The sequence below is a fragment of the Lithobates pipiens genome, unplaced genomic scaffold (assembly GCF_037356315.1).
Source record: "Lithobates pipiens isolate NorthernLeopardFrog02 unplaced genomic scaffold, aLitPip1_a1.2 Scaffold_18, whole genome shotgun sequence".
Lineage (NCBI taxonomy): Eukaryota > Metazoa > Chordata > Amphibia > Anura > Ranidae > Lithobates > Lithobates pipiens.
This window is the reverse complement of record NW_027507758.1, coordinates 580,010,440-580,025,834: the sequence shown is the minus strand read 5'-3', so window position 1 is coordinate 580,025,834 and position 15,395 is coordinate 580,010,440. Positions and strand designations below refer to the sequence as shown.

Below are 15,395 nucleotides of genomic sequence, written 5' to 3'. Positions count from 1 at the left end.
AGAGTCCAGCTCTCGCCCACGCTTGACTTGGGATTCGCTGGTCGAAAATCAATGGAAACGCCTAGTCGTCTACATTGTGACTTTGCCACATGGACCCACTCCCCGTGGGAATCGCTGGCAAACTACATCCACATGTGGTTGTTGAGGTTGGTCAGCGACAAGAGCAGAGTGGCGCAGCGGAAGCGTGCTGGGCCCATAACCCAGAGGTCGATGGATCGAAACCATCCTCTGCTACGTTGCCCTTTCCTATGCCAATCGATATTTGCTTGCGTGCGGGCCCAAAGGCCTTTCTTTCGCACACAAAGAGAAGTTGAACCTGATTCAGGTGATTCAACGAGTCCAAAGCTCTCAGCGTAAGCATGGCACTGGCACCTTTTGCGCTAATGAAATATTGTCTCTTGGCCATGGAGGCCTGCTCGTGCTTTGTTTACTAGATTGCTTTTGTCCAACACTGCCTACGTGACTTTGGCTGAAGCCACAGTTGCCACCACAAAAACGTGGCAACGCCTTGGCACGCGTTATGAGGAGGACTCCGGCTTCCCATGTTGCTCACGGCGCTCGGTTCCAAGCTTCAACATCAAACACAAAAGCAAGGTGTCTCCTGGCAAATCAGGAAAGCTGCATTTGGAGAATGCGGGCATCGATCCCGCTACCTCTCGCATGCTAAGCGAGCGCTCTACCATTTGAGCTAATCCCCCTTTGCTTGAGGTTGTTGCTTGTGCTATGGCTGATCCCTGTCCTCTCCTGGGCTATGTGTAAACTATAGGCAGTTTTGCTAAATCCACAACTTGCTCTGGCCGCTAGACACCAGGAGAGCCACTCCCCCAAGACCTTGGACAACTGAGCCCCTTCTGAAGTATGGCCCCATGGGTTTCAATGATGTCATTGGGAGAAGGTGGTTTCAAAAAGCACTCACACCGCCTAATACATTCTCGACAAGAAACACCTTGTGCCTTGAGGCATTCCATGGGGCTGGAAATTGGGGGAGAGAGCTACAAACACCAAGAGCCCATAATTGCATTGGCCGGGAATCGAACCCGGGCCTCCCGCGTGGCAGGCGAGAATTCTACCACTGAACCACCAATGCTCCACGCCGGGCCAGGCGCCACCACCCTCGCTCAGCTGGCCTAGGAGAGTCCAGCTCTCGCCCACGCTTGACTTGGGATTCGCTTGTCGAAATCCATGAGGATGGTCAGCGACAAGAGCAGAGTGGCGCAGCGGAAGCGTGCTGGGCCCATAACCCAGAGGTCGATGGATCGAAACCATCCTCTGCTACGTTGCCTTTTCCTATGCCAATCGATATTTGCTTGCGGGCCCAAAGGCCTTTCTTTCGCACACAAAGAGAAGTTGAACCTGATTCAGGTGATTCAACGAGTCCAAAGCTCTCAGCGTAAGCATGGCACTGGCACCTTTCCCCCTAATGGAATATTGTCTCTTGGCCATGGAAGCCTGGTCGTGCTTTCTTTAATTGATTGCTTTTGTCCAATACTGCCTACGTGACTTTGGCTGAAGCCACAGATGCCACCACAAAAACGTGGCAATGCCTTGGCACATGTTATGAGGAGCACTCCGGCTTCCCATGTTGCTCACGGCGCTCGGTTCCAAGCTTCAACATCAAACACAAAAGCAAGGTGCCTCCCGTGAAACCAGGAAAGCTGCGTTTGGAGAATGCGGGCATCGATCCCGCTACCTCTCGCATGCAAAGCGAGCGCTCTGCCACTTGAGCTAATCCCCCTTTGCTCGAGTGTGTTGCTTGCGCTATGGCTGATCCCTGTCCTCTCCTGGGCTATGTGTAAAATATAGTCAGTTTTGCGAAATCCACAACCTGCTCTGGCCGCTAGACACCAGGAGAGCCACCCGCTTTCCTAGCGTAGAAGGTTTGCACCCCCCTTTTTTTCCCCTCCTACGACCTTTGACAACTGAGCCCCTTCAGAGGTATGGCCCCATGGGTTTCAATGATGTAATTGGGAGAAGGCTGGTTTCAAAAAGCACTCACACCGCCTAGTACATTCTCGACAAGAAACACCTTGTGCCTTGATGCACTCCACGGGGCTGGAAATTGGGGGAGAGCGCTGCAAACACAAAGAGCCCATAATTGCATTGGCCGGGAATCGAACCCGGGCCTCCCGCGTGGCAGGCGAGAATTCTACCACTGAACCACCAATGCTCCACGCCGGGCCACTTGCCACCACCCTTGCTCAGCTGGTCTAGGAGAGTCCAGCTCTCGCCCACGCTTGACTTGGGATTCGCTGGTCGAAAATCAATGGAAACGCCTAGTCGTCTACATTGTGACTTTGCCACATGGACCCACTCCCCGTGGGAATCGCTGGCAAACTACATCCACATGTGGTTGTTGAGGTTGGTCAGCGACAAGAGCAGAGTGGCGCAGCGGAAGCGTGCTGGGCCCATAACCCAGAGGTCGATGGATCGAAACCATCCTCTGCTACGTTGCCTTTTTCTATGCCAATCGATATTTGCTTGCGTGCGGGCCCAAAGGCCTTTCTTTCGCACACAAAGAGAAGTTGAACCTGATTCAGGTGATTCAACGAGTCCAAAGCTCTCAGCGTAAGCATGGCACTGGCACCTTTTGCGCTAATGAAATATTGTCTCTTGGCCATGGAGGCCTGCTCGTGCTTTGTTTACTAGATTGCTTTTGTCCAACACTGCCTACGTGACTTTGGCTGAAGCCACAGTTGCCACCACAAAAACGTGGCAACGCCTTGGCACGCGTTATGAGGAGGACTCCGGCTTCCCATGTTGCTCACGGCGCTCGGTTCCAAGCTTCAACATCAAACACAAAAGCAAGGTGTCTCCTGGCAAATCAGGAAAGCTGCATTTGGAGAATGCGGGCATCGATCCCGCTACCTCTCGCATGCTAAGCGAGCGCTCTACCATTTGAGCTAATCCCCCTTTGCTTGAGGTTGTTGCTTGTGCTATGGCTGATCCCTGTCCTCTCCTGGGCTATGTGTAAACTATAGGCAGTTTTGCTAAATCCACAACTTGCTCTGGCCGCTAGACACCAGGAGAGCCACTCCCCCAAGACCTTGGACAACTGAGCCCCTTCTGAAGTATGGCCCCATGGGTTTCAATGATGTCATTGGGAGAAGGTGGTTTCAAAAAGCACTCACACCGCCTAATACATTCTCGACAAGAAACACCTTGTGCCTTGAGGCATTCCATGGGGCTGGAAATTGGGGGAGAGAGCTACAAACACCAAGAGCCCATAATTGCATTGGCCGGGAATCGAACCCGGGCCTCCCGCGTGGCAGGCGAGAATTCTACCACTGAACCACCAATGCTCCACGCCGGGCCAGGCGCCACCACCCTCGCTCAGCTGGCCTAGGAGAGTCCAGCTCTCGCCCACGCTTGACTTGGGATTCGCTTGTCGAAATCCATGAGGATGGCCAGCGACAAGAGCAGAGTGGCGCAGCGGAAGCGTGCTGGGCCCATAACCCAGAGGTCGATGGATCGAAACCATCCTCTGCTACGTTGCCTTTTCCTATGCCAATCGATATTTGCTTGCGGGCCCAAAGGCCTTTCTTTCGCACACAAAGAGAAGTTGAACCTGATTCAGGTGATTCAACGAGTCCAAAGCTCTCAGCGTAAGCATGGCACTGGCACCTTTCCCCCTAATGGAATATTGTCTCTTGGCCATGGAAGCCTGGTCGTGCTTTCTTTAATTGATTGCTTTTGTCCAATACTGCCTACGTGACTTTGGCTGAAGCCACAGATGCCACCACAAAAACGTGGCAATGCCTTGGCACATGTTATGAGGAGCACTCCGGCTTCCCATGTTGCTCACGGCGCTCGGTTCCAAGCTTCAACATCAAACACAAAAGCAAGGTGCCTCCCGTGAAACCAGGAAAGCTGCGTTTGGAGAATGCGGGCATCGATCCCGCTACCTCTCGCATGCAAAGCGAGCGCTCTGCCACTTGAGCTAATCCCCCTTTGCTCGAGTGTGTTGCTTGCGCTATGGCTGATCCCTGTCCTCTCCTGGGCTATGTGTAAAATATAGTCAGTTTTGCGAAATCCACAACCTGCTCTGGCCGCTAGACACCAGGAGAGCCACCCGCTTTCCTAGCGTAGAAGGTTTGCACCCCCCTTTTTTTTCCCTCCTACGACCTTTGACAACTGAGCCCCTTCAGAGGTATGGCCCCATGGGTTTCAATGATGTAATTGGGAGAAGGCTGGTTTCAAAAAGCACTCACACCGCCTAGTACATTCTCGACAAGAAACACCTTGTGCCTTGATGCACTCCACGGGGCTGGAAATTGGGGGAGAGCGCTGCAAACACAAAGAGCCCATAATTGCATTGGCCGGGAATCGAACCCGGGCCTCCCGCGTGGCAGGCGAGAATTCTACCACTTAACCACCAATGCTCCACGCCGGGCCACTTGCCACCACCCTCGCTCAGCTGGTCTAGGAGAGTCCAGCTCTCGCCCACGCTTGACTTGGGATTCGCTGGTCGAAAATCAATGGAAACGCCTAGTCGTCTACATTGTGACTTTGCCACATGGACCCACTCCCCGTGGGAATCGCTGGCAAACTACATCCACATGTGGTTGTTGAGGTTGGTCAGCGACAAGAGCAGAGTGGCGCAGTGGAAGCGTGCTGGGCCCATAACCCAGAGGTCGATGGATCGAAACCATCCTCTGCTACGTTGCCCTTTCCTATGCCAATCGATATTTGCTTGCGTGCGGGCCCAAAGGCCTTTCTTTCGCACACAAAGAGAAGTTGAACCTGATTCAGGTGATTCAACGAGTCCAAAGCTCTCAGCGTAAGCATGGCACTGGCACCTTTTGCGCTAATGAAATATTGTCTCTTGGCCATGGAGGCCTGCTCGTGCTTTGTTTACTAGATTGCTTTTGTCCAACACTGCCTACGTGACTTTGGCTGAAGCCACAGTTGCCACCACAAAAACGTGGCAACGCCTTGGCACGCGTTATGAGGAGGACTCCGGCTTCCCATGTTGCTCACGGCGCTCGGTTCCAAGCTTCAACATCAAACACAAAAGCAAGGTGTCTCCTGGCAAATCAGGAAAGCTGCATTTGGAGAATGCGGGCATCGATCCCGCTACCTCTCATATGCTAAGCGAGCGCTCTACCATTTGAGCTAATCCCCCTTTGCTTGAGGTTGTTGCTTGTGCTATGGCTGATCCCTGTCCTCTCCTGGGCTATGTGTAAACTATAGGCAGTTTTGCTAAATCCACAACTTGCTCTGGCCGCTAGACACCAGGAGAGCCACTCCCCCAAGACCTTGGACAACTGAGCCCCTTCTGAAGTATGGCCCCATGGGTTTCAATGATGTCATTGGGAGAAGGTGGTTTCAAAAAGCACTCACACCGCCTAATACATTCTCGACAAGAAACACCTTGTGCCTTGAGGCATTCCATGGGGCTGGAAATTGGGGGAGAGAGCTACAAACACCAAGAGCCCATAATTGCATTGGCCGGGAATCGAACCCGGGCCTCCCGCGTGGCAGGCGAGAATTCTACCACTGAACCACCAATGCTCCACGCCGGGCCAGGCGCCACCACCCTCGCTCAGCTGGCCTAGGAGAGTCCAGCTCTCGCCCACGCTTGACTTGGGATTCGCTTGTCGAAATCCATGAGGATGGCCAGCGACAAGAGCAGAGTGGCGCAGCGGAAGCGTGCTGGGCCCATAACCCAGAGGTCGATGGATCGAAACCATCCTCTGCTACGTTGCCTTTTCCTATGCCAATCGATATTTGCTTGCGGGCCCAAAGGCCTTTCTTTCGCACACAAAGAGAAGTTGAACCTGATTCAGGTGATTCAACGAGTCCAAAGCTCTCAGCGTAAGCATGGCACTGGCACCTTTCCCCCTAATGGAATATTGTCTCTTGGCCATGGAAGCCTGGTCGTGCTTTCTTTAATTGATTGCTTTTGTCCAATACTGCCTACGTGACTTTGGCTGAAGCCACAGATGCCACCACAAAAACGTGGCAATGCCTTGGCACATGTTATGAGGAGCACTCCGGCTTCCCATGTTGCTCACGGCGCTCGGTTCCAAGCTTCAACATCAAACACAAAAGCAAGGTGCCTCCCGTGAAACCAGGAAAGCTGCGTTTGGAGAATGCGGGCATCGATCCCGCTACCTCTCGCATGCAAAGCGAGCGCTCTGCCACTTGAGCTAATCCCCCTTTGCTCGAGTGTGTTGCTTGCGCTATGGCTGATCCCTGTCCTCTCCTGGGCTATGTGTAAAATATAGTCAGTTTTGCAAAATCCACAACCTGCTCTGGCCGCTAGACACCAGGAGAGCCACCCGCTTTCCTAGCGTAGAAGGTTTGCACCCCCCTTTTTTTTCCCTCCTACGACCTTTGACAACTGAGCCCCTTCAGAGGTATGGCCCCATGGGTTTCAATGATGTAATTGGGAGAAGGCTGGTTTCAAAAAGCACTCACACCGCCTAGTACATTCTCGACAAGAAACACCTTGTGCCTTGATGCACTCCACGGGGCTGGAAATTGGGGGAGAGCGCTGCAAACACAAAGAGCCCATAATTGCATTGGCCGGGAATCGAACCCGGGCCTCCCGCGTGGCAGGCGAGAATTCTACCACTGAACCACCAATGCTCCACGCCGGGCCACTTGCCACCACCCTCGCTCAGCTGGTCTAGGAGAGTCCAGCTCTCGCCCACGCTTGACTTGGGATTCGCTGGTCGAAAATCAATGGAAACGCCTAGTCGTCTACATTGTGACTTTGCCACATGGACCCACTCCCCGTGGGAATCGCTGGCAAACTACATCCACATGTGGTTGTTGAGGTTGGTCAGCGACAAGAGCAGAGTGGCGCAGTGGAAGCGTGCTGGGCCCATAACCCAGAGGTCGATGGATCGAAACCATCCTCTGCTACGTTGCCCTTTCCTATGCCAATCGATATTTGCTTGCGTGCGGGCCCAAAGGCCTTTCTTTCGCACACAAAGAGAAGTTGAACCTGATTCAGGTGATTCAACGAGTCCAAAGCTCTCAGCGTAAGCATGGCACTGGCACCTTTTGCGCTAATGAAATATTGTCTCTTGGCCATGGAGGCCTGCTCGTGCTTTGTTTACTAGATTGCTTTTGTCCAACACTGCCTACGTGACTTTGGCTGAAGCCACAGTTGCCACCACAAAAACGTGGCAACGCCTTGGCACGCGTTATGAGGAGGACTCCGGCTTCCCATGTTGCTCACGGCGCTCGGTTCCAAGCTTCAACATCAAACACAAAAGCAAGGTGTCTCCTGGCAAATCAGGAAAGCTGCATTTGGAGAATGCGGGCATCGATCCCGCTACCTCTCATATGCTAAGCGAGCGCTCTACCATTTGAGCTAATCCCCCTTTGCTTGAGGTTGTTGCTTGTGCTATGGCTGATCCCTGTCCTCTCCTGGGCTATGTGTAAACTATAGGCAGTTTTGCTAAATCCACAACTTGCTCTGGCCGCTAGACACCAGGAGAGCCACTCCCCCAAGACCTTGGACAACTGAGCCCCTTCTGAAGTATGGCCCCATGGGTTTCAATGATGTCATTGGGAGAAGGTGGTTTCAAAAAGCACTCACACCGCCTAATACATTCTCGACAAGAAACACCTTGTGCCTTGAGGCATTCCATGGGGCTGGAAATTGGGGGAGAGAGCTACAAACACCAAGAGCCCATAATTGCATTGGCCGGGAATCGAACCCGGGCCTCCCGCGTGGCAGGCGAGAATTCTACCACTGAACCACCAATGCTCCACGCCGGGCCAGGCGCCACCACCCTCGCTCAGCTGGCCTAGGAGAGTCCAGCTCTCGCCCACGCTTGACTTGGGATTCGCTTGTCGAAATCCATGAGGATGGCCAGCGACAAGAGCAGAGTGGCGCAGCGGAAGCGTGCTGGGCCCATAACCCAGAGGTCGATGGATCGAAACCATCCTCTGCTACGTTGCCTTTTCCTATGCCAATCGATATTTGCTTGCGGGCCCAAAGGCCTTTCTTTCGCACACAAAGAGAAGTTGAACCTGATTCAGGTGATTCAACGAGTCCAAAGCTCTCAGCGTAAGCATGGCACTGGCACCTTTCCCCCTAATGGAATATTGTCTCTTGGCCATGGAAGCCTGGTCGTGCTTTCTTTAATTGATTGCTTTTGTCCAATACTGCCTACGTGACTTTGGCTGAAGCCACAGATGCCACCACAAAAACGTGGCAATGCCTTGGCACATGTTATGAGGAGCACTCCGGCTTCCCATGTTGCTCACGGCGCTCGGTTCCAAGCTTCAACATCAAACACAAAAGCAAGGTGCCTCCCGTGAAACCAGGAAAGCTGCGTTTGGAGAATGCGGGCATCGATCCCGCTACCTCTCGCATGCAAAGCGAGCGCTCTGCCACTTGAGCTAATCCCCCTTTGCTCGAGTGTGTTGCTTGCGCTATGGCTGATCCCTGTCCTCTCCTGGGCTATGTGTAAAATATAGTCAGTTTTGCAAAATCCACAACCTGCTCTGGCCGCTAGACACCAGGAGAGCCACCCGCTTTCCTAGCGTAGAAGGTTTGCACCCCCCTTTTTTTTCCCTCCTACGACCTTTGACAACTGAGCCCCTTCAGAGGTATGGCCCCATGGGTTTCAATGATGTAATTGGGAGAAGGCTGGTTTCAAAAAGCACTCACACCGCCTAGTACATTCTCGACAAGAAACACCTTGTGCCTTGATGCACTCCACGGGGCTGGAAATTGGGGGAGAGCGCTGCAAACACAAAGAGCCCATAATTGCATTGGCCGGGAATCGAACCCGGGCCTCCCGCGTGGCAGGCGAGAATTCTACCACTGAACCACCAATGCTCCACGCCGGGCCACTTGCCACCACCCTCGCTCAGCTGGTCTAGGAGAGTCCAGCTCTCGCCCACGCTTGACTTGGGATTCGCTGGTCGAAAATCAATGGAAACGCCTAGTCGTCTACATTGTGACTTTGCCACATGGACCCACTCCCCGTGGGAATCGCTGGCAAACTACATCCACATGTGGTTGTTGAGGTTGGTCAGCGACAAGAGCAGAGTGGCGCAGCGGAAGCGTGCTGGGCCCATAACCCAGAGGTCGATGGATCGAAACCATCCTCTGCTACGTTGCCTTTTTCTATGCCAATCGATATTTGCTTGCGTGCGGGCCCAAAGGCCTTTCTTTCGCACACAAAGAGAAGTTGAACCTGATTCAGGTGATTCAACGAGTCCAAAGCTCTCAGCGTAAGCATGGCACTGGCACCTTTTGCGCTAATGAAATATTGTCTCTTGGCCATGGAGGCCTGCTCGTGCTTTGTTTACTAGATTGCTTTTGTCCAACACTGCCTACGTGACTTTGGCTGAAGCCACAGTTGCCACCACAAAAACGTGGCAACGCCTTGGCACGCGTTATGAGGAGGACTCCGGCTTCCCATGTTGCTCACGGCGCTCGGTTCCAAGCTTCAACATCAAACACAAAAGCAAGGTGTCTCCTGGCAAATCAGGAAAGCTGCATTTGGAGAATGCGGGCATCGATCCCGCTACCTCTCGTATGCTAAGCGAGCGCTCTACCATTTGAGCTAATCCCCCTTTGCTTGAGGTTGTTGCTTGTGCTATGGCTGATCCCTGTCCTCTCCTGGGCTATGTGTAAACTATAGGCAGTTTTGCTAAATCCACAACTTGCTCTGGCCGCTAGACACCAGGAGAGCCACTCCCCCAAGACCTTGGACAACTGAGCCCCTTCTGAAGTATGGCCCCATGGGTTTCAATGATGTCATTGGGAGAAGGTGGTTTCAAAAAGCACTCACACCGCCTAATACATTCTCGACAAGAAACACCTTGTGCCTTGAGGCATTCCATGGGGCTGGAAATTGGGGGAGAGAGCTACAAACACCAAGAGCCCATAATTGCATTGGCCGGGAATCGAACCCGGGCCTCCCGCGTGGCAGGCGAGAATTCTACCACTGAACCACCAATGCTCCACGCCGGGCCAGGCGCCACCACCCTCGCTCAGCTGGCCTAGGAGAGTCCAGCTCTCGCCCACGCTTGACTTGGGATTCGCTTGTCGAAATCCATGAGGATGGCCAGCGACAAGAGCAGAGTGGCGCAGCGGAAGCGTGCTGGGCCCATAACCCAGAGGTCGATGGATCGAAACCATCCTCTGCTACGTTGCCTTTTCCTATGCCAATCGATATTTGCTTGCGGGCCCAAAGGCCTTTCTTTCGCACACAAAGAGAAGTTGAACCTGATTCAGGTGATTCAACGAGTCCAAAGCTCTCAGCGTAAGCATGGCACTGGCACCTTTCCCCCTAATGGAATATTGTCTCTTGGCCATGGAAGCCTGGTCGTGCTTTCTTTAATTGATTGCTTTTGTCCAATACTGCCTACGTGACTTTGGCTGAAGCCACAGATGCCACCACAAAAACGTGGCAATGCCTTGGCACATGTTATGAGGAGCACTCCGGCTTCCCATGTTGCTCACGGCGCTCGGTTCCAAGCTTCAACATCAAACACAAAAGCAAGGTGCCTCCCGTGAAACCAGGAAAGCTGCGTTTGGAGAATGCGGGCATCGATCCCGCTACCTCTCGCATGCAAAGCGAGCGCTCTGCCACTTGAGCTAATCCCCCTTTGCTCGAGTGTGTTGCTTGCGCTATGGCTGATCCCTGTCCTCTCCTGGGCTATGTGTAAAATATAGTCAGTTTTGCGAAATCCACAACCTGCTCTGGCCGCTAGACACCAGGAGAGCCACCCGCTTTCCTAGCGTAGAAGGTTTGCACCCCCCTTTTTTTTCCCTCCTACGACCTTTGACAACTGAGCCCCTTCAGAGGTATGGCCCCATGGGTTTCAATGATGTAATTGGGAGAAGGCTGGTTTCAAAAAGCACTCACACCGCCTAGTACATTCTCGACAAGAAACACCTTGTGCCTTGATGCACTCCACGGGGCTGGAAATTGGGGGAGAGCGCTGCAAACACAAAGAGCCCATAATTGCATTGGCCGGGAATCGAACCCGGGCCTCCCGCGTGGCAGGCGAGAATTCTACCACTGAACCACCAATGCTCCACGCCGGGCCACTTGCCACCACCCTCGCTCAGCTGGTCTAGGAGAGTCCAGCTCTCGCCCACGCTTGACTTGGGATTCGCTGGTCGAAAATCAATGGAAACGCCTAGTCGTCTACATTGTGACTTTGCCACATGGACCCACTCCCCGTGGGAATCGCTGGCAAACTACATCCACATGTGGTTGTTGAGGTTGGTCAGCGACAAGAGCAGAGTGGCGCAGCGGAAGCGTGCTGGGCCCATAACCCAGAGGTCGATGGATCGAAACCATCCTCTGCTACGTTGCCTTTTTCTATGCCAATCGATATTTGCTTGCGTGCGGGCCCAAAGGCCTTTCTTTCGCACACAAAGAGAAGTTGAACCTGATTCAGGTGATTCAACGAGTCCAAAGCTCTCAGCGTAAGCATGGCACTGGCACCTTTTGCGCTAATGAAATATTGTCTCTTGGCCATGGAGGCCTGCTCGTGCTTTGTTTACTAGATTGCTTTTGTCCAACACTGCCTACGTGACTTTGGCTGAAGCCACAGTTGCCACCACAAAAACGTGGCAACGCCTTGGCACGCGTTATGAGGAGGACTCCGGCTTCCCATGTTGCTCACGGCGCTCGGTTCCAAGCTTCAACATCAAACACAAAAGCAAGGTGTCTCCTGGCAAATCAGGAAAGCTGCATTTGGAGAATGCGGGCATCGATCCCGCTACCTCTCGCATGCTAAGCGAGCGCTCTACCATTTGAGCTAATCCCCCTTTGCTTGAGGTTGTTGCTTGTGCTATGGCTGATCCCTGTCCTCTCCTGGGCTATGTGTAAACTATAGGCAGTTTTGCTAAATCCACAACTTGCTCTGGCCGCTAGACACCAGGAGAGCCACTCCCCCAAGACCTTGGACAACTGAGCCCCTTCTGAAGTATGGCCCCATGGGTTTCAATGATGTCATTGGGAGAAGGTGGTTTCAAAAAGCACTCACACCGCCTAATACATTCTCGACAAGAAACACCTTGTGCCTTGAGGCATTCCATGGGGCTGGAAATTGGGGGAGAGAGCTACAAACACCAAGAGCCCATAATTGCATTGGCCGGGAATCGAACCCGGGCCTCCCGCGTGGCAGGCGAGAATTCTACCACTGAACCACCAATGCTCCACGCCGGGCCAGGCGCCACCACCCTCACTCAGCTGGCCTAGGAGAGTCCAGCTCTCGCCCACGCTTGACTTGGGATTCGCTTGTCGAAATCCATGAGGATGGTCAGCGACAAGAGCAGAGTGGCGCAGCGGAAGCGTGCTGGGCCCATAACCCAGAGGTCGATGGATCGAAACCATCCTCTGCTACGTTGCCTTTTCCTATGCCAATCGATATTTGCTTGCGGGCCCAAAGGCCTTTCTTTCGCACACAAAGAGAAGTTGAACCTGATTCAGGTGATTCAACGAGTCCAAAGCTCTCAGCGTAAGCATGGCACTGGCACCTTTCCCCCTAATGGAATATTGTCTCTTGGCCATGGAAGCCTGGTCGTGCTTTCTTTAATTGATTGCTTTTGTCCAATACTGCCTACGTGACTTTGGCTGAAGCCACAGATGCCACCACAAAAACGTGGCAATGCCTTGGCACATGTTATGAGGAGCACTCCGGCTTCCCATGTTGCTCACGGCGCTCGGTTCCAAGCTTCAACATCAAACACAAAAGCAAGGTGCCTCCCGTGAAACCAGGAAAGCTGCGTTTGGAGAATGCGGGCATCGATCCCGCTACCTCTCGCATGCAAAGCGAGCGCTCTGCCACTTGAGCTAATCCCCCTTTGCTCGAGTGTGTTGCTTGCGCTATGGCTGATCCCTGTCCTCTCCTGGGCTATGTGTAAAATATAGTCAGTTTTGCGAAATCCACAACCTGCTCTGGCCGCTAGACACCAGGAGAGCCACCCGCTTTCCTAGCGTAGAAGGTTTGCACCCCCCTTTTTTTTCCCTCCTACGACCTTTGACAACTGAGCCCCTTCAGAGGTATGGCCCCATGGGTTTCAATGATGTAATTGGGAGAAGGCTGGTTTCAAAAAGCACTCACACCGCCTAGTACATTCTCGACAAGAAACACCTTGTGCCTTGATGCACTCCACGGGGCTGGAAATTGGGGGAGAGCGCTGCAAACACAAAGAGCCCATAATTGCATTGGCCGGGAATCGAACCCGGGCCTCCCGCGTGGCAGGCGAGAATTCTACCACTGAACCACCAATGCTCCACGCCGGGCCACTTGCCACCACCCTCGCTCAGCTGGTCTAGGAGAGTCCAGCTCTCGCCCACGCTTGACTTGGGATTCGCTGGTCGAAAATCAATGGAAACGCCTAGTCGTCTACATTGTGACTTTGCCACATGGACCCACTCCCCGTGGGAATCGCTGGCAAACTACATCCACATGTGGTTGTTGAGGTTGGTCAGCGACAAGAGCAGAGTGGCGCAGCGGAAGCGTGCTGGGCCCATAACCCAGAGGTCGATGGATCGAAACCATCCTCTGCTACGTTGCCCTTTCCTATGCCAATCGATATTTGCTTGCGTGCGGGCCCAAAGGCCTTTCTTTCGCACACAAAGAGAAGTTGAACCTGATTCAGGTGATTCAACGAGTCCAAAGCTCTCAGCGTAAGCATGGCACTGGCACCTTTTGCGCTAATGAAATATTGTCTCTTGGCCATGGAGGCCTGCTCGTGCTTTGTTTACTAGATTGCTTTTGTCCAACACTGCCTACGTGACTTTGGCTGAAGCCACAGTTGCCACCACAAAAACGTGGCAACGCCTTGGCACGCGTTATGAGGAGGACTCCGGCTTCCCATGTTGCTCACGGCGCTCGGTTCCAAGCTTCAACATCAAACACAAAAGCAAGGTGTCTCCTGGCAAATCAGGAAAGCTGCATTTGGAGAATGCGGGCATTGATCCCGCTACCTCTCGCATGCTAAGCAAGCGCTCTACCATTTGAGCTAATCCCCCTTTGCTTGAGGTTGTTGCTTGTGCTATGGCTGATCCCTGTCCTCTCCTGGGCTATGTGTAAACTATAGGCAGTTTTGCTAAATCCACAACTTGCTCTGGCCGCTAGACACCAGGAGAGCCACTCCCCCAAGACCTTGGACAACTGAGCCCCTTCTGAAGTATGGCCCCATGGGTTTCAATGATGTCATTGGGAGAAGGTGGTTTCAAAAAGCACTCACACCGCCTAATACATTCTCGACAAGAAACACCTTGTGCCTTGAGGCATTCCATGGGGCTGGAAATTGGGGGAGAGAGCTACAAACACCAAGAGCCCATAATTGCATTGGCCGGGAATCGAACCCGGGCCTCCCGCGTGGCAGGCGAGAATTCTACCACTGAACCACCAATGCTCCACGCCGGGCCAGGCGCCACCACCCTCGCTCAGCTGGCCTAGGAGAGTCCAGCTCTCGCCCACGCTTGACTTGGGATTCGCTTGTCGAAATCCATGAGGATGGTCAGCGACAAGAGCAGAGTGGCGCAGCGGAAGCGTGCTGGGCCCATAACCCAGAGGTCGATGGATCGAAACCATCCTCTGCTACGTTGCCTTTTCCTATGCCAATCGATATTTGCTTGCGGGCCCAAAGGCCTTTCTTTCGCACACAAAGAGAAGTTGAACCTGATTCAGGTGATTCAACGAGTCCAAAGCTCTCAGCGTAAGCATGGCACTGGCACCTTTCCCCCTAATGGAATATTGTCTCTTGGCCATGGAAGCCTGGTCGTGCTTTCTTTAATTGATTGCTTTTGTCCAATACTGCCTACGTGACTTTGGCTGAAGCCACAGATGCCACCACAAAAATGTGGCAATGCCTTGGCACATGTTATGAGGAGCACTCCGGCTTCCCATGTTGCTCACGGCGCTCGGTTCCAAGCTTCAACATCAAACACAAAAGCAAGGTGCCTCCCGTGAAACCAGGAAAGCTGCGTTTGGAGAATGCGGGCATCGATCCCGCTACCTCTCGCATGCAAAGCGAGCGCTCTGCCACTTGAGCTAATCCCCCTTTGCTCGAGTGTGTTGCTTGCGCTATGGCTGATCCCTGTCCTCTCCTGGGCTATGTGTAAAATATAGTCAGTTTTGCGAAATCCACAACCTGCTCTGGCCGCTAGACACCAGGAGAGCCACCCGCTTTCCTAGCGTAGAAGGTTTGCACCCCCCTTTTTTTTCCCTCCTACGACCTTTGACAACTGAGCCCCTTCAGAGGTATGGCCCCATGGGTTTCAATGATGTAATTGGGAGAAGGCTGGTTTCAAAAAGCACTCACACCGCCTAGTACATTCTCGACAAGAAACACCTTGTGCCTTGATGCACTCCACGGGGCTGGAAATTGGGGGAGAGCGCTGCAAACACAAAGAGCCCATAATTGCATTGGCCGGGAATCGAACCCGGGC

The 15,395-nt window shown here is 53.2% G+C and overlaps 3 non-coding genes across 3 annotated transcripts; all 3 read right to left on the bottom strand.

Annotated features, from left to right (window-relative positions):
* Positions 1–625: 625 nt before the first annotated feature.
* TRNAA-AGC (transfer RNA alanine (anticodon AGC)) lies at positions 626–698 on the bottom strand. The gene has a single exon. It is a non-coding gene; the product is annotated as a tRNA-Ala (tRNA).
* Positions 699–2,837: 2,139 nt separating this feature from the next.
* Positions 2,838–2,910, bottom strand: TRNAA-AGC (transfer RNA alanine (anticodon AGC)). Its single transcript has one exon. It is a non-coding gene; the product is annotated as a tRNA-Ala (tRNA).
* Positions 2,911–11,685: 8,775 nt separating this feature from the next.
* On the bottom strand, positions 11,686–11,758 carry TRNAA-AGC (transfer RNA alanine (anticodon AGC)). Its single transcript has one exon. It is a non-coding gene; the product is annotated as a tRNA-Ala (tRNA).
* Positions 11,759–15,395: the final 3,637 nt, after the last annotated feature.